A 20093-nucleotide genomic window follows, 5' to 3' on the forward strand; every position below is an offset into this window, starting at 1 on the left:
CGGAGGGAGTACTAAAATGAAACAAAACTAAACATTACGAATGATTTTGAAATAATTGAAAGTTAAAGTATTAAAATGGATCAAAATGATAGTTTAGGTACTAATGCATGGTTTAGTCTATATATATAGTTTAGAAAAAAATTGAACTTTGAAAGCAATGTTTCAGATGTATACAATCACAATTCACAGGTTTATTACAAACCAGCACAGCACCATTGACTACAAAGGCTTCAAGTCTGGATTAAATCCTTGTTGCATAGTAGTTGAAACTCGAAAGCCTGTCGAGATCAAAATATATAGCAATATTATTGTAACAATGATATCAGTCGTCTATCGATGAAGTCAAGCACTGCCCTTTGTATGTTTTCCTTACACCAGTACCTGCACAATGCCAATTGCCTAACCATATATGACTTCCATAGCAACTTCTGAAATAAGTAAATGAATTTGAAACCCCCACAGTCATGTCTTAAATATTTTGAGGTTGAAGCAGAAAATTAAAGCATGGCGTGATCATTGGGTTTGCTTAATTTTCTATGCATGTCATATCTATGCTAACCAGACACGAGAAACAGCATGTTTTTTCCATTCCTAGGAATTTATATTATGTAATGGATTAAATATCATGTGTTTTTAATCCAAAAGAACAGACAATATGTCAGATCGATTCCTAATTCAAAATATCAGTCATTTCATCAACACTGCTGCTCATTTGGATATAGGTTGAGATGACATCTACATTCTACAACATGCAAGTCTATGACTCATCCCATATTCGATAAGCTACCCTCAACTTTTGCCTGTATGGTTCAAGCAAGTTTGGTCACAGTCCTGTTTAGTGGCTATTGACTAACGTCTACAGTTCAGTCATAAAGGATTTAAAAACCCTTCATGCAGATGTTCCTCAATAGCTTCCTAAATTTATATGTAGTGAAAACATGACCAAAGACTTTACCAGCAGAATGCTTGCTCCAGAGGACCTCCCCATCAATAGCAGTGAGATGTTGATCATCGAGGCGCTTTCATGTCTTGATTGATTTTACGGCACCCCAACTTCCTCCCTCCATCTTCTCTAAAGATGCTAGTACCACTCTTGCTCTCCTGAACCATCCAGCTTTCCATAGGCATGGTATCCAAAGCCACCGCCATAACACAGTTGTATACCGGTCAACTGACCACAGAAGTCGTTGATGTGATCGTGACCTGTAAACAGCCTTCACATCCCCTGCTTCTACCAAAGTTGTGAAGAAACCCGAGTTCACAGAAGAAGAACCAATGCCTTCTTGTTTCACCCCCCAGTGAAGTTAGACGAGTCAAAACTTGCGACTTCATGCAATGGGATGTGAAAATAGGCAAGCCCAGGTGCAGATGATTTCTGAGCCATTGGTGGGCTCATGTAGGCTCTCTGCAATACAAATAAAATGATTCTATAGGTGTAAAGATGGAATCCAATCAGTCGAATGACAAGCATGCTTATTAAATATGAGTGGCCTTCAAATATTGTACGATTAGAGTCAAACTAGGTTCATACCCGAAGATTTGCAGAAATGCGTTAAAACCACAACTGCTGAGAGGGTTTAATCCAACCATAGTCAGGGATAGCTGGGACCGTCGAGTAATCACCACTGTCAAGGAAGTAGAGATTGAGAATAGATTTGTTTACAAAGCCAGACCCTTCGACTCCACCAGCCTGCAGGATGTAGTTCCCAAATCCATCAATAGCATGTACTCCAATTGGATTGAACTGAGACAGTGTATGATTCAATCCGACTGTGTTTCATGACCCCTTCCCTCGACAATGTGCCTTCCTGGTCATGGTTCCCCAAAACAGCAGCCATGGAATTCTAGCAGCAATTGCAGGGAAAACGCTGCATCCATCGACTTGGCTGAATCCTTGGAATAGAATCCATAGATGTTATCCCCTAACATACATGCAAAAAGTTTAAATAGGGTGAATTCGTATATCACAATAAACATAGTTTAAGGAATGATTATATATGTTATGCTATTAAAACCTAGCAAGAATAAAATTCAGGGTTTAGGCCAATGTCCTCTTGAATCAACATTAAAACCATTAAAACCAAAGCATGAAGATCGTTAAATGCAAAAAACAAAGCAAGCTTGCTCTGCAAGTTAACTACACAATTACAAGTTCAAGATTAAATCTTTCACACCTTCATCTCATAAAGTTCAATATTTTCTACAAACAGCTTCACTTTGTTCTAATTAATAAAGAAAAGAAGAAAAAAAAGGATCATAGGATTACCGGTGAAAACAATAAAATCGGTTTTCTCAGCTTCAATCATGCGGTGGATAAAAGCGGTAGTGTTGAGGTCAGAGCAACCTTGAACCTGACTAGGCAACACATGTTGAAAGTCAAGCCATTTCGGTGCAATTAATGCGTCGAATGAAAATTGTCAAAAACGGTTGGTTTTGTGTTGAAAATTAACAATGGTAAAATTACACATTTAGTCATTATACTTTAGGGTATTTACAAGATTAATCCTTAAGCTTTAACTATAAATACCCTAACCCATTTAGCTTCAAAACCATCCCAAATCATTCTAGCTTTCTCCCAATACTAGAGAATTTAGAGAGTTTTCTTGAGAGTTGTTTTATCATTTTTATCAAGAGATAATTATCATTGTTTTCTCCTTGGTAGATCGAGAGAGGTTGTAATTCTTATTTTCTCATAGTGAAATTCTTTTACGGTTGCCTGTTGTTTTTACCCTATATTATTTAGGGGTTTTCCACGTAAATTTTGTGTCTTCTTTATCTTTATTTTTATTTTCTTAAATTATCAGTTGCGATTTTGCTCTATTCGATAGCCGTATTCCGCAACAATTGGCATCAGAGCCAGATTAGAGTGTGTAATATCTACTTATTATCTTTGTGGTTGCCACCAAAAGATGGATCCTCCAACGTAATAAAGTAAGAAGGTATTACCCATTCTTTGAAGGTTCTAGAGAACTATTCACGATAGTGAAATAGTGAGAGCTATCCGTAATAGAAGCTCTGGCAATGAAATTTGATATTGAAAAGTTCAATGGGGGAAATTTCTCATTGTGGAAATTAAAGATGAAGGCCATCCTGAGGAAAGACGGTTGTCTAGTAGCTATTAGTGAAAGACCGGTGGATTTCATAGATGACAGCAAATGAACGAGATGGACGAAAATGCTATGTCAAACTTTCATTTACTATTAACATATGAAGTATTGTCAAGCATCGAGGAGAAGAAGACAACTAAGGAGATGAGATCATCTCACCAAATTATACGAGGCCACATCGTTGCACAATAAAATTTCCTTAAAGGAAATTGTACACTCTCCAGATGCCAGAATCTACTTCAATGACGGAGTACTTAAACACGTTGAACACTTTTTTTCTCAGCTTACATCCCTAAGATGTATAATAGGAGAACAAGAACGTGTTGAACTTCTACTTCAAAGTCTATCGGATTCGTATGATCAACTCATCATCAACTTGACAAACGTAATGTCACCAGTCTAGTCTTCGATGACGCTGCAGCTGCTGTTCTACAAGAAGAAAATCGATGCAAGAACAAGGAAGACAAACAAGTAAATCTGCAACAAACAGAAGCGTTGACAACGATAAGAGGGAGATTAACAGAATGTGGCCAAAGCAGCAGTCAGAAACATGGTAGATCAAAGTCGAGAAGCAAAAACAATTTAAAGTGCTACAACTATGAAAAGAAAGGTCACTTGAAGAAGGATTGTTGAAGTCTAAATAAAAACTCCAATCCACAAGGCGATACCGTAAATACTTCAGATGATGGAGATGCTCTATGTTGTGAAGCGTCAACCACCGTGGAAGGTAGAAAAAGATTTGCAGATATATGACTCATTGATTCGGGAGCAACATATCACATGACTTTAAAAAGAGAATTGTTTCATCATTATGAACCTGTCTCAAGAGGATCTGTGTATAGTTGCAATGATCATTCCTTAGAGATCAATGGCGTGGGAACCATCAAATTAAAGATATATGATGGAACAATTAAAGTTGTTCAAGATGTGTGGAACGTGAAAAGCCTGAAGAAAAATTTATTATCCTACGGATTGTTGGATAATAATGCAAGAAAGATTGAAACACAGAAAGAAATCATGAAGGTGTTCCATGGAGCGCTTTGGTGATGAAAGGCGAAAAGATAGCAGTAAACTTATACATGCTGAAGGGAGAGACTTTGCTAGAAGCAGAAGCCTCTGTTGTCTCATTTAGTTCAGATTCTGTAATGCTATGGCATCAGAAACTTGGACACATGTCAGAACAAGGAATGAAAGTCCTTGTGGAGCAAAAACTACTTCTAGGCTTAACAAAGGTATCACTTACTTTGTGTGAGCATTGTATAACAAGTAAGCATCACCGATTGAAATTTAACACGTCAAATTCTAGAGGCAAAAATGTTCTAGAATTGGTTCATTTTGACGTATGGCAAGCACCCATTACATCCCTAGGTGGAGCAAAATACTTTGTTTGATTTATTGATGATTACTCTAGGAGATGTTGGGTGTATCCTATTAAGAAGAAGTCAGATGTGTTTTCAACTTTCAAAAACTTCAAAGCACGGGTGGAGCTTGATTCTAGAAATAAGATCAAGTGTTTCAGAACAGATAATGGAGGAGAAACACAAGTGAAGAATTTGATGACTTTTTCAGGAAAGAAGGCATCAAAAAACAGTTCACAGTGGCGAACACTCCTCAATAAATTGGAGTGACAAAGCGGATAAACAGAACCTTGTTTGAAAGAACAAGAGCAATGTTGAGATGCATGCCTAGAAAATCATTCTGGGCAGAAGCAGTCATATCGCCTGTTATTTAGTGAATCGAGCTCCATCAACTGAAATATAGTGAAGACACCAATGGAGATGTGGACTGGTAAACCAGGTGATTATTTAAACCTCCATGTATTTGGAAGTATTGTGTACGTGATGTACAACTTCCAAGAAATTTCAAAGTTGGATCCAAAATCCAGGAAATGCAAATTCTTGGGGTATGATGATGTTGTAAAGGGGTATCGCTTATGGGATCCCACTCCCGCAAAGTGATCATAAGTAGGGATGTTATCTTTGTAGAAGATAAACTACGAAGAAAAGAATGATGATAGCGTTGAAAAGTTAGAGACTACACAGATACATGTGAAAAGAAGTTTGAACAATGAGATTTTCTGAAGCAGAACCAACATATGATGAACAAGAACCAGAGAGTTATGAAGATCCAACAACTCGTCAATCAGATCGTGTGAGAAGACGTCCTAATTGGCACTCAGATTATGTTATAGAAGGAAATATTGCATATTGCCTTTTAACAGAGGACGGTGAGCCATCAACATACCAGGAGGCAATAAACAACTCAGATGCTTCACTGTGGATGATGGCAATGCAAGAAGAAATTGAAGCCCTTCATAAAATAATATATGGGACCTTGTGTCACTACCACAAGGAAGAAAGCCGTTGGTAACAAATGAGTCTTTAAAATCAGCGAAATGGTGACGATCAAGTTGAAAGATATCGTGCAAGATGGTGGTAAAAGGATGCTCAAAAGAAGGTATTGATTTCAATGAATATTTCTCCAATGGTTCAACTAACAATAATTCGAGTAGTCTTGGCAATGTGTGCTACATTGAACTTACATCTAGAGCAGCTAGATGTTAAAACAACTTTTCTTCATGGAAATATTGAAGAAGATTTACTGCTCCAACCTTAAGGTTTTCAAGAAAAGAAAAGAAAAACTTGGTTTGCAGGTTAAACATATCTGTACGGTCTAAAGTAGGCGCCAGGTGTTGGTATAAGAGATTTGATTCATTCATTATGTGTCTTGTCTTGGATACAACAGACTTCCCTTGTGCTTATTTCAAGAGGTTTGGTGATAACGATTTTGTTATATTGTTGTTGTATGTGGATTACATATTGGTTGTAGGACCCAACAAAGATCTATTAAAGAATTGAAGGCACAACTGGCTAGGGAATTTGAAATGAAGGACTTGGGATCAGCAAACAAGATTATAGAGATGCAAATTCACCGAGACAGAAGTAATAGGAAGATTTGGGTTTCACAAAAGAATTACTTGAAGAAGATCTTATCACGTTTCAACATGCAAGATTGTAAGCAAATTTCTACCATTCTTCCTATTAACTTCAAATTATCCTCCAGTATGAGTCCTAACAGTAAACAAGAGGATGTAGATGTCTCGAGTATTGTATGCATCAGCAGTTAGAAGTTTAATGTTCGCTATGATATGCACAAGACCAGACATTGCACAAGTAGTGGGAGTGGTTAGTCGGTACATGGCGAATCCAGGAAAAGAGCATTGGAATACAGTAAAAAGGATCCTGAGATACATCAAAGGGACCTCAAATGGGCATTTTTACAGAGGATCAAATTTACTAATCAATGGTATGTAGATTCTGACTATGCAGAGGATTTGGATAAAAACAAATCTACTACAGGATATGTGTTCAAAGTTGATGGTGGAGCTGTAAGTTGGGTTTCAAAATTACAGTCAGTTGTGGCTACGTCCACAAAAGAAGCATAATATGTAGTAGCTATGTAACACCCCCACCCGTACCGACCCGGATTCGAGTCTGAGGTCACATTGACTTTTCAAACTTTGACTCATGACAAAAACTCGAGAAAATTTAAAACTTTCATTAAAGTCATAGCGGTTTATTTAACTCAATCATTAGTATATGCCACTATATTCAATATACAGAATCCATCTAATTCATACATCTTTCTGATATGACTTCGTAAGAAGTAACTGACCTGTCTTGCTCCTCTTTACTTTTTTTCTAGCTTTCCGGAATCTACGTGTGAAATACTCACACGCTAAGTCGATGACTTAGTGAGGCATAAAAACATATAATTCCTACTAATGCATTCATAATCTATACTACTATATCATGCACAATCACATTCTGTCATGCAACCACTATCCACTTGTACACACACATCGTTCACATATTCTTATCATATATCATTATAAGTAATTCAATTTAACAATTGATCTAGTACCTATTATATTAGTTTTGTCATATAAAAGACATATCATTTCTCAATGAAGGACACATCACAGCATATAATTCTTATAACAGGTTTCATAGCACAAAACATGTAAATCTTATGTAAGGTATTTATTATTATCTCTTTTAGTCTTATTTACGTTCTTTCTTTTTGTCATATTTCTTGCATCTATTCCTCTTAACCAAGCTATATAACATCCTCATATCATATATATCACTTCACACCATAAAGATTACAAACCAATCACATACTATCATGCAAGGTTCTTTATATTATTTCTTTTATTAGCCCATGTACATATGTGAGAACCATAGATATGTGAGTTTATAGAGGTTGTGCACTAATGTTGTCACCACAGCTCATATAAATTGCACCAAAGTACCACGTAGAATTGCACCATAGTGCCGCGTAGAAATGCACTGAAGTGCCATATAAGGTTGTCCCTAAAGACCACATATAATTCATTAAGAATCATATACATATGCCAAGGATCAAGTATGTGTCTCAAAAGACCTCACACATGTTCCAAGGAATACATATATGTCCCTAAACCATAGACCCTCGACTCTTGGCATGCCAACTATACCCCTAGCTCTCAGACACATAATGGGCATCTTCTTTTATACTTATCATTTCACATAACACATAGTTCACTTTCACATACCATGTAGCTTATATAACTTTTCGTGTCATTTTACATTTCTTGACACCTTGCTTACATTCTATTATTATGACTTCTCATAATTACATATACACATAATCTTATAGTTCATTCACATAGCTCATCATAATTTTCATAGATCACCCCATTCACGTAGTTCATTTCCATATATTCACCTGCACCTATTATGCATTTCACATAACACATAGTTCACTTTCACATACCATGTAGCTTATATAACTTTTCGTGTCATTTTACATTTCTTGACACCTTGCTTACATTCTATTATTATGACTTTCATAATTACATATACACATAATCTATAGTTCATTCACATAGCTCATAAATTTTCATAAGATCACACCCATTCACGTAGTTCATTTCCATATAATTCACCTGCACCTATTATGTTTCTCATATAATCGCATAGTCTTATAATATTTCATACTACCTCATACATCACATCACCTAGATACATACTCAAATACTCATAATTATATAGTATTTAAATTATTCCTATTCACATCATTCATGGTCATATAGCTTCCATTCTCCATAAATCTTATAACTCAAATGCACAATTTCCAATAATTGATCATATCATTACTACTGTCTCATTTATGTTTCTATTATTTATATAACCTTTACACATATTTACCTAATTCAGTTTCACATACTTATCACATATGCAAGTCTTCTAATAAATCATCAAAAGCTCCTATAACATCTTCCTATATCTTCATAGATCTTTACCATATAATTGATCTTACATATCCCTATAACCAGTTCTATCAATATCTCCTAATATACATATATTTAATCTCATATTGTTCTATATGTCAATGTTATTTAACTATATCACATTTTATTTAATCCCTTAAGTTGATTCCACCAATTCCCTTATATCTAAATCAGTAATTTATATATTTTTCCATATTTATGTCACTTTCCCTTGTTCACATAAGTCGTGGTTACTTTACATAATTTGTGATCCTATAAACTTATATCCCATGTTCATATATCTCATATAACAATTTTCCTATAATACATAAATCATTGTCATAAATACATATCATATAAATTCGTACAACATAACATATAATACGAACAAAAACATATCACACAATATCAAACATAATCATACTTCTACTCCTACAATCATATTGGAAACAGACTTGTCGCAAGTCTAATTTCCATATACAATTCGTATATTATAATAATACGCACTCACCTGGCCTCACAAGTCAATACCGATCTTATCTTTTTGATCGATCTTACTTGCCAAATATTCCGAAATTGCTTTACGCTTAGAATCTCAATAAATGTACATTTTAAGGCAATTATTAGATACCTACACCTTGTAATTGGTATTAGCAACTTAAACGAACCTATTAAACCAATATTCACAACTTTCCTTTAGAGGGGGAATCGATTCCCTACTGTGGGGGAATCGGTTCCCCTTGAATGGGTACCGATTCCCATTGAATGGGTACCGATTCCCCTAGCCCAGGAAATCATGTTTTGAGCTCGAAAATCACTTCTTTTCAGCTCCACACTTCTATTTCACTTCCTTTAATATTCTTAATCATATATACATACTTAAACTAATTTATACCCATTTATTTCATCTTAAACCTCAAAATTATCTCCATATAGAAATCAATAATCACACCAAATTTTCCATGTTACTCAAACTTAATTCTAACACTTCTAGCTTCTCATTCATATATGACAAGTCAAATTCATCCTCTAAATTCATTTAAACTTTCTTATTCAAAATTTCACTTAAAAACTCCAATCTTTGATCCATATTATTTTTCATCTTATAGTTTTAAGATAACTTAAGCTTTCCTTAAGCTTAAGTATCATCTTATGATTAAAACCCAAGCTTAATTTCAACTAAAAACCAACTAATAAGAAATCTCACCTTTGCTCTTGGCTTCCACATGAAGAAGAATGAGAGAAGAGAACTCTGGAAACTGGAATCTTGCTCCCTTCATTTCCACGTGTTATATCTATATAAAGGAGGAAGAAAAAAAATCTTTCTTGTGAAATTACTATTATACCCTTCATATAATCCAATAAGGAATTATTCATATCTAAATCATTAAACTTTCAACTATCCTACTTTTATCCCCAAATTCTAAAATTTTACCATTTAATCACTAACCCGGTATGAGGATGTTACAAATCTCCCCTCCTTTTAAGAAAATCCCTGAATTTTCATTGCACACTTATTGATAAGAACATTCTCCTAATGTTCTTATGTTGTCTCATCTACTTACTCTATCCTTCCTTTGGTTCTTCAACTAATTTTTATATTCATTCATTTACTGTCGCTTATCATATAACCAGTAGCATCAATTTTTTATCGCTCAAAATTCATAACTCAATCAAATTCTTGAGCAATCTTTAATTGCCTTGCAATAATAACCAACTTTTATTCCAACATCACTTAACTACTTCTTAACTTCCTTAATACATATAAATCATTCTTTATTCCTCTGATTAAATCTGCTTGACCAAGAACCATAACCTTTATCACATCTGCTTCTTTAAACTTTATCTTTCATTTCCTTATTCCATTATTCCTTTATTCAATAAGAATAAAAATCTTCTTATACAAATCATATTTCTTTCATGCTCACATGCTCTTTTCCTCACTTATGCTCATCTCAGATTACTGATCTTTATCATCTCTTCATACTTTGATAATCAACACTCCTTGCACAGATCTTATTCTTCGTAAAGTCCTTATTCAAATCACAATACATATCCTTGACTTCCTTCAAATATAATAAGTTTTATCTTTCACCACATCACCCTTACATAATCAAATCCATAACCATTTACAAATTTACGCCATACTCTGTTAGCTTATCCTGTCATCATCTTTAATCTTTTAACTACATTCTTCATCACTTAACTTTTTTAGTAACAGTTCTTCCAATCATATGCACTCTTTCGGTCGAAACTAACTTAGTATTTATTTGTTTAACTTATTCAAACTCACATTCTTACTCGTTCACAACACAATTTTTCCTGGGTTCAAACTCAGACATTACCCTTTCCTTCTAAATTAATATCATATTCATTCTTAACTCCTTATTTAATCTTCCAGTACCAAACTCTATTATTCAAACGTATCTGTCTTTCCTCAGATTTGATCATTTGATATGGAATAAACTAATTCCAACCAAGGTTGTATTTGAAACCCAAACTACCAGTTCTTTAATCTTCTGAACTCTCTCATTAGAACTTTAACACTATAACACTCCTTCCATCGGAGCACAATCCATTCACAACTACTTGCATATCTCATTCCTTACTTAGCCTAATAGTAATTCCTTCAGTTTATCAAATTGCACTCTTATCCATACACGTTGCAATTCCCTTTGTTTCAAATTCATAACCTATATCCATATATTTTATACATTTTACTGATGCACTTATTGAGCTCTTCTGCAAATACTCACCACATCATTTGATCTTTTAACTTTCTTATGATGACACTTGTTCACCATATTCTATCGTATCCATGAAATAAGAATACTTCATATCACTTTCCGATTCGAACCTGTGAAAACTCTATCATTATTCTAATATGATTTCAACTTTCTGAAATCAGTCTTTGATCTTATGAGACACTTCGAGGTGTCCGCTCTTCCTCCTTCCTGGCCAGGGTACTATATTAAACTATATTCTATTAGCAAGACAACATACTCCTTACAATGTCAGATTAGAAAATTTTTCACTCTGTTTGGCATGTACACATTTTATGACACTTTGGACTTCGGTTTATGCCGAGGATCGGCTAAACCATAGCTCTGATATCATTAATGTAACACCCCTAACCTGTACCCGACCGGATACGAGTCCGAGGTGTCACATTGACTTTTCAAACTTTGACTCATGACAAAACTCGAGAAAATTTAAAAACTTTCATTAAAGTCACAATGGTTTATTTAACTCAATCAATTAGTACATGCCAACTATATTCAATATAAAATCCATCTAATTCAAGACATCTTTTCTGATCTGATCTTTGGTAAGAAGTAATGACATGTCTTGCTCCTCTTCACTTTTCTTCTAACTTTCCGGAACCTACGTGTGAAATACTCACACGCTAAGTCGATGACTTAGTGAGGCATAAAAACATATAATTCCTACTAATTCATTCATAATCTATACTTGCTATATCATACACAATCATACATTCTATCATGTAACCACTATCCACTTGTACACACACACCATTCACATATTCTTATCATATATCATTATAAGTAATTCAATTTAACAATTGATCTAGTACATATTATATTAGTTTTGTCATATAACACGCATATCATTTCTCAAGGAAGGACACATCACATCATATAATTCTTATAACAGGTTTCATAGCACAAAACATGTAAATCTTATGTAAGGTATTTATTATCTCTTTATTAGTCTATTTTCGTTCTTTATCTTTTTGTCATATGTTCTTGCATCTATTCCTCTTAACCAAGCTATATACACATCATCATTCATATATATCACTTCACACCATAAAGATTAAAAAACAATCACATACTATCATGCAAGGTTCTTTTATTATTTCCTTTATTAGCCCATGTACACATGTAAGAACCATAGATATGTGAGTCTATAGAGGTTGTGCACTAATGCTGTCACCACAGCTCATATAAATTGCACCGAAGTGCCATGTAGAATTGCACCGTAGTGCCGCGTAGAAATGCACTGAAGTGCCATATAAGGTTGTTCATAAGGACCACATATCATTCCTTAAGAATCATATACATATGCCAATGATCAAGTATGTGTCTCAAAATACCTCACACATGTTCCAGGGAATACATATATGTCCCTAAGGACCGCATAGACCCTCGACTCTTGGCATGCCAACTATACCCCTAGCTCTCAAGACACATAACATGGGCATCTTCTTTTATACTTATCATTTCACATAACGCATAGTTCACTTTCACATATCACATAGCTTATATAACTTTTCGTGTCATTTTACATTTCTTGACACCTTGCTTACTTCTATTATTATGACTTCTCATAATAGTATACACATAATCTTATAGTTTATTCACATAGCTCATCATAAATTTTCATAAGATCACACCCATTCGCGTAGTTCATTTCCATATTCACCTGTACCTATTATGTTTCTCATATAATCGCATAGTCTTATAATATTCATACTACCTCATACATCACATCACCTAGATACATACAAATACTCATAATTATATAGTATTTAAATTTCCTATTCACATCATTCATGGTCATAGCTTCTATTCTCCATAAATCTTATAACTCTAATGCACAATTTCCAATAATTGATCATATTATTACTTACTTGTCTCATTTAAGTTTCTATTATTTATGTAACCTTTACACATATTTACCTAATTCAGTTTCATATACTTATCATATATGCAAGTCTTCTAATAAATTATCATCAAAAGTTCCTATAACATCTTCCTATAGCTTCATAGATCTTTACCATATAATTGATCTTACTTATCCCTATAACCAGTTCTATCAATATCTCATATATACATATATCTATTAATCTCATATATTCTATAATTCAATGTTATTAAGTTATCTCACATTTTATTTAATCCATTAAGTTGATTCCACCAATTTCCTTATATCTAAATCATGTAATTTATATATTGTTCCATATTTTATGTCACTTTCTCTTGTTCACATAAGTCGTGGTTACTTTACATAATTTGTGATCCTATAACTTATATCCCATGTTCATATAGCTCATATAACAATTTTCCTATAATACATAAATCATTGTCATATAACATATATCATATAAATTCATACCACATAACATATAATACGAACAAAACATATTCACACAATATCAAACATAATCATACTTATACTCCTACAATCATATTGGAAACAGACATGTCGCAAGTCCAATTTCCATATACAATTCGTATATTATAATAATACGCACTCACCTGGCCTCACTAGTCAATACCGATCTCTTATATTTTCCTTGATCGATCTTACTTGCCAAATATTCCGGAATTGCTTTATGCTTAGAATCTACATAAATGTACATTTTAAGGCAATTATTAGATACCTACACCTTGTAATTGGATATTAGCAACTTAAACGAACCTATTTAACCAATATTCACAACTTTACTTTAGAGGGGGAATCGGTTCCCTATTGTGGGGGAATCGGTTCCCCTATGACATTCTGGAATTTTTGGTTCAGTTGAGGGGGTATCGATTCCCCTTGAATGGGTACCGATTCCCATTGAATGGGTACTGATTCCCATTGAATGGGTATCGATTCCCCTAGCCCAGAAATCATGTTTTGAGCTCAAAAATCACTTCATTTTCAGCTCCACACTTCCTATTTCACTTCCTTTAATATTCTTAACTCATATATACATACTTAAACTAATTTATACCCATTTATTTCATCTTAAACCTCAAAATTCTATTCTCCATATAGAAATCAATAATCACACCAAATTTTCCATGTTACTCAAACTTAATTCTAACACTTCTAGCTTCTCATCTCATATATGACAAGCCAAATTCATCCTCTAAATTCATTTAAACCTTCTTATTCAAAATTTCACTTAAAAACTCCGATCTTTGATCCATATTATCTTTTTCATCTTATAGTTTTAAGATAACTTAAGCTTTCCTTAAGCTTAAGTATCATCTTATGATTAAAACCCAAGCTTAATTTCAACTAAAAACCAACTAATAAGAAATCTCACCTTTGCTCTTGGCTTTCACACGTGAAGAAGAAAGGAGAAGAAGAGAACTCTGGAAACTGGAACCTTTCTCCCTTCATTTCCACGTGTTATATCCTATATAAAGGAGGAAGAAAAAAATCTTTCTTGTGAAATTACTATTATACCCTTCATATAATCCAATAAGGAATTATTCATATATAAATCATTAAACTTTCAACTATCCTACTTTTATCCCCAAATTCTGAAATTTTACCATTTAATCACTAACCCTGTATTGAGGATGTTACAAGCTACACAAGCCGGTAAAGAAACAATCTGGTTGAAGATGCTACTGGAGGAGCTTGAGCACAATCAAGAGTATGTCTCTCTCTTTTGTGATAGTCAAATCACCTTGCATCTAGTAAGGAATCCAGCATTTCATTTAAGAACAAAACACATACTAGTTCGGTACCACTTCATTCGTGAAAAGGTGGAAGAAAGGACGATAGATATGCAGAAAATCCATACCAAAGACAACATAGCATATTTCTTGACAGAGGCGATAAATGCCTGATACGTTTACTTGGTGTCGATCCTCTTGTGGCATGTTAGAAATGTAAGCAACATGAAGTTACAAGGTATAAATAATTGTGTGAAGATATGATGTTCCAATCAAATCTTCAAGTGGGAGATTATTGAAAGTCAAGCCATTTCGGTGCAATTAATGCACTGAATGGCAATTGTCAAAAAGGGTTGGTTTTGTGTTGAAAATTAGCAATGGTAAAATTACACATTTAATAATTATACTTTAGGGTATTTGCAAGATTAGTCCTTAAGCTTCAACTATAAATACCCTAACCCATTTAGCTTCAAAACCATCTCAAATCATTCTTGCTTTCTCCCAATACTAGAGAATTTAGAGAGTTTTCTTTAGAGTTGTTTTCTCCTTTTTATCAAGAGAGAATTATCATTGTTTTATCCTTGGTAGATCGAGAGAGGTTGTAATTCTTATTTTCTCATAGTGAAATTCTTCTACCGTTCCCGTGGTTTTTACCCTATATTATTTAGGGGTTTTTCACGTAAATTTTGTGTCTTCTTTATCTTTATTTTTATTTTCTCAAATTATCAGTTGCGATTTTGCTCTATCCGATAGTCGTATTCCGTAACAGCACATCCTCACACGGTGTCATTCTACAATCAACATAGTGCATGTCCGCCACTTGTAGTATCTTAAACTTCCCGTTCAGACCGAACCTCAACGTACGCGGTGGCTCCTGCGTTATATGGTAGTTTCGCGACTGGGAGGAGGCTGAGGCGTTAATAGGTACAAAACAAAGGCAAAGCAGAGCAATCGCAACAATAAATCCTTGAAATGGAAGTGAAACCCAAAGTTTCCTCTTGTTGAGGTCAACAAATATGAAAGAAGAAGCTTGAGCCATTGTTGCTCTTTCTCCTTCCCCTTTTTCTTCCCGGTTTATAGATAATGACACAGCAAAGTTTCCCCTTTGCTGGGTTTTAGGCAATCAGATAGTCGATAAGTAAACCACTAAGAAAGAGGACCACAGATTCAGAGTCATGTGATGCCCTTTGGTTTCTCCGTTTACCATCATCATATGTCGTTCCTATTAAATATTTTTAAAATATTAAAATCTTTTAATATATATAAGTATTAATTTTTTTTCAGTATTTATTCATATAAAAATAGGCCAAAGAGTACAAATGGTTCCGACCATAGAGTAATACTTTATTAAGTATAAACTATTAAAAGTTATAAAATGATCATTTGATTATTCATTATGTTCTAAATTTTTCATTGTTCGTTAAAAAATAGACGATATTTTTAGTTGAACATTAAATTGTTGAATGTTATATGATAAAATTTAATTCCAAAATCTCAAACAACTATCATATCTTAGTCATCGTGTTAATGTCCAACTTAAACAACCGTCAATTTTTTAACGGAAAAGGATGAGTCTGAAATATAATTAATAGTCGGGTGACCATCTTGTAACTTTTAATAGTCGAGAGACTCAACAAAGCAACACTCTATAGTCGAATGATCAATTTATAACTTTTAATAGTCGAGAGACTTAATAAATCAGTAACCTATTGTCGGGCACATTTGCATTATTTAGCCAAAAAATCAAATCAGCATCACTGTTGTTTGTCGTCGGGATCCAATATATGCTTAAAATGAGATCTACTTTGGAGTCAGAATTGAAATAAACTGGAGAGTGCCAACCAGGCAAAGTCTAAAATCACGAGATTGAGAATCCGTGAGCTTTAATATTTTTACATGTTTTTTTCGAAGTCAAAATCTGCTGCTTGAGAGTTACTTTCGGTAAATATTTCAATCATTTTACATTTAGATTTCAATCAAAGCAGAAGATTTGAGCCAAGGAACACATGCTTAGGTTGTCTTTAGATATAACCTGTATGCTTCAGCTCTGCACTCTTGCTTCAACATCACGGTAACATAAGCTAAGCACATACTATTGTTAATCAAGGCTCCAAGCAAACACGACCAGCCACCCCGCCACTAGGGGAGTACAAATTCGGATATCGGATACGATTCGATCCGAAAATTTAGATCACTATTTTTATGATCAGTGTCCGATTTTGAAAAACCGTTTATCCAAATTTTTGGATATTCGAATTTTCAGATTGGGTATCTGAATATCCGATATGAATATATCACTAAATAAAATAATAAATTTATATTTGAAACAAATAATTTTATTCATCATAGACTTGAAGCACCTGGCAAATTCCTTCTCATCTTGTAGCTTTCTAAGAAGCACAGGAACGAAAAAGGAATCTATTTTCAAGTACCCAATACGTCCCTGACACGGGTACGTGCCACTGTGGCGGGTATGGTAGACCAAACTCGAGGACGACAAATGCTTATCTGGGGACGTTTCGATGACAACATGTGACTATCACATGCATCTCTGGGGTAATTTTAGTATTTTACATTAAAAAACAAAACCTAATTTTGAGAAGCACGGATCTCAGCATTTGCACCTCTCATCTTCGCTTTTTCTTATTGGAAATTGTCGAGGTTCCTTGGAAATGAAAGGGATAATAGAAACTTGGAACAAGATGGGCAAAGGAAAACCGACCGATAAAGAACTCAAGGAGGAGGTAAACAACTTTCTCACCTTTGAGTTTTTGCTTTGTGTTGGAATTTGTAAAATTCTCTTGTTAAGCTTGAAAAGCTTTTCATAAAATGATTTTCCAGTGTTCATTTTTCTTATTTTATTGCTTGTTTTTCATCTTTTAGAAGAGAAAAATGTCCCAATGTAATTTCAATATTAAAACTTAGTTCAAATTAGTTTCAGTCTTGAAGCTTAGGTAAGCAGCTTTCCAGTGTGCTTAGTCCGGTTAAGAATGTTGTTTGCACTTCTCTTCACCAGGTTCGTATAAAAATTAAAGAAGTTAATCTCTGGATTTGGTCTATTTACCATGTTAAACTGTAATTTAGTATATTTTAGCACTTTTGTTTAAATGTTTATTTTGATTGAATTTTTTTTATCAAATAAGTCTCTTCATTATAATTAAAAATTATTTTAAACTATTTTTAGGAAAAAATCTCATTAGTATAACATTGTAAAACACAAATATTAGTACTATACTATATCAAAATAGTAAAAAAAATGAAAGTATATCAAATTAAGAAGTACTGAACTCCAAATTTTAATATAGTAGAAAAGTCAATGATTAAATAAGAACTCGTAATATACTTTGAGCTTCTTAGAAAATTGTTTGAGTTCCTATAAAAATAATTGATGCTGATGTTTGAGTTTCTTGTTTTCGTACCTGTCTTATGTATGATTTTGAACTCAATTGATTTATTTTTTTTAATTTAAATAGATCAATTTAGTTTAAATATAACATCTCAAAGTGATAGTGGGACTGGAAGTAATAGTGGGAGTGCGTCAATTTCATCGTCCCAAAATGAGAATTTTTCTCCAATGTGGGATTATGTGACAAAGATAGCAAAACAAGGGACAATTAGAGGAACTTGAAATTTTCGATGTAACAATTATGATGAAACTCGTACTGAAAGTTATACTAAGATAAATGCACATTTGCTTCAAATTTCAAGTGAAGGAGTTGCAATTTGCAAAAAAGTAACTACAAATCAAAAACTTGAAATGGTAATATTGGCCGAGGAGTGGGAGAAGAAAAAGAAACAATGATCAACTAGAGATGTTCCTTTACCCTCTCAATCTCAAGCTAGAGTTGAGATTGATTCTTCTTCTAAGAAGAGAAAATCTAGCTTGTCACCTCTTGCTAGATCATTCGGCATGAATACTAAGGCTCATCTAGATGAAAAAATTGCAAGAATGTTATATACCGGTAGTTTACCCTTTAATATTGCTAAAAATTCTCATTATTATCATAGGGCTTTCACTTTTGTTGAAACTCACAATATATATTATTATTTCCCCTGGTTATAATAAATTGCAGAAACTCCTGCAACCGATTAAAGCAACATGACAAGAAAAAAGGGTTGATTATTATGTGTGATGGTTGGAGTGACCTAACAAGAAAACCTCTAATTAATTTCATGGCTACTTCTAGAAATGGGCCTATGTTTCTTTAAGCTATGAATTGTTTTGGTGAAGTCAAAGATAAGTTTTTCATTGCCAATTTGATGAATGAAGTCATTGATGAGGTGGATCATCAACATGTGGTGCAGATTATTACTGACAATGCAACTAATTGCAAGGGGCAGGAGAGATTATTGAAAGCATGTATCCTCATATTTATTGGACATCATGTGTTGTCCATACACTTAATCTTGCCTTGAAGAACATTTGTTCGGTAAAAAATATCGAGGAAAATGAGGAAACATATGACTTGTGTCATTGGATTACTGAAATTCATGGGGATGCCATATAAATCAATAATTTCATCATGAACCACATCACAAGATTGGTAATCTTCCAAAGACTTAGTCCTGTTAAGTTACTTTCAGTTACCAATTTGTTTTGATCATTGTGATGATTAAGAGGTTTAAGCTCATCATGCATGGACTTCAATCAATGATCATAAATGATGAATGGAATTCTTATAGAGAGGGGGAAAGCAAACTTTGTGAAGAAAAAACTTGTGAGTGATGATTGGTGGGCTAAAGTAGCTTACATCATTGATTTCACACAACCCATTTATGACATGCTTAGAGTATATGACACTGGCAAGCCATGTCTTCATTTGGTATATGAGATGTGGGATTCTATGATTGAGAAAGTGAAGTGTGAAATTTACAAGAAGGAAAAACATTCTCTTTCAGATTTCAATCCTTTTTATCATGTTGTTTATGAGATTCTTATAGCTTGTTGGACAAAGAGTTAAACTCCTCTTCAATGTCTAGCTCATTCACTAAATCCAAGGTATGTAGCTTTGTTAGTTTAGAATTTTATATTCTCAACTCTTAGTTAGTTGATATATGTGTAATTTTCTTTTTAATACGTTGAAGGTTTTATAGTGATGGTTGGTTAACCGGGGATCCTAGTAGAGTTGTTCCTCATAGAGTTTGTGAAATATCTTAAGAGATAATGAAGTGATTTCGTAAGTTATTTCCAAATGATGATGATTATGACAAATTCTTAGACTAATATTTTTGTTTCTCACTTAAAAGTAGGCC

At 33.8% G+C, this 20093-nt stretch overlaps 1 pseudogene; it reads right to left on the reverse strand.

The window, feature by feature from the left end:
- Nucleotides 1–815: 815 nt before the first annotated feature.
- Nucleotides 816–15962, reverse strand: LOC120192940 (annotated as a pseudogene).
- Between the last annotated feature and the right edge of the window lie 4131 nt (nt 15963–20093).

Source organism: Hibiscus syriacus, unplaced genomic scaffold (genome assembly GCF_006381635.1).
Source record: "Hibiscus syriacus cultivar Baekdansim isolate YM2019G1 unplaced genomic scaffold, ASM638163v2 tig00116983_pilon, whole genome shotgun sequence".
In the NCBI taxonomy this organism is placed as follows: domain Eukaryota; kingdom Viridiplantae; phylum Streptophyta; class Magnoliopsida; order Malvales; family Malvaceae; genus Hibiscus; species Hibiscus syriacus.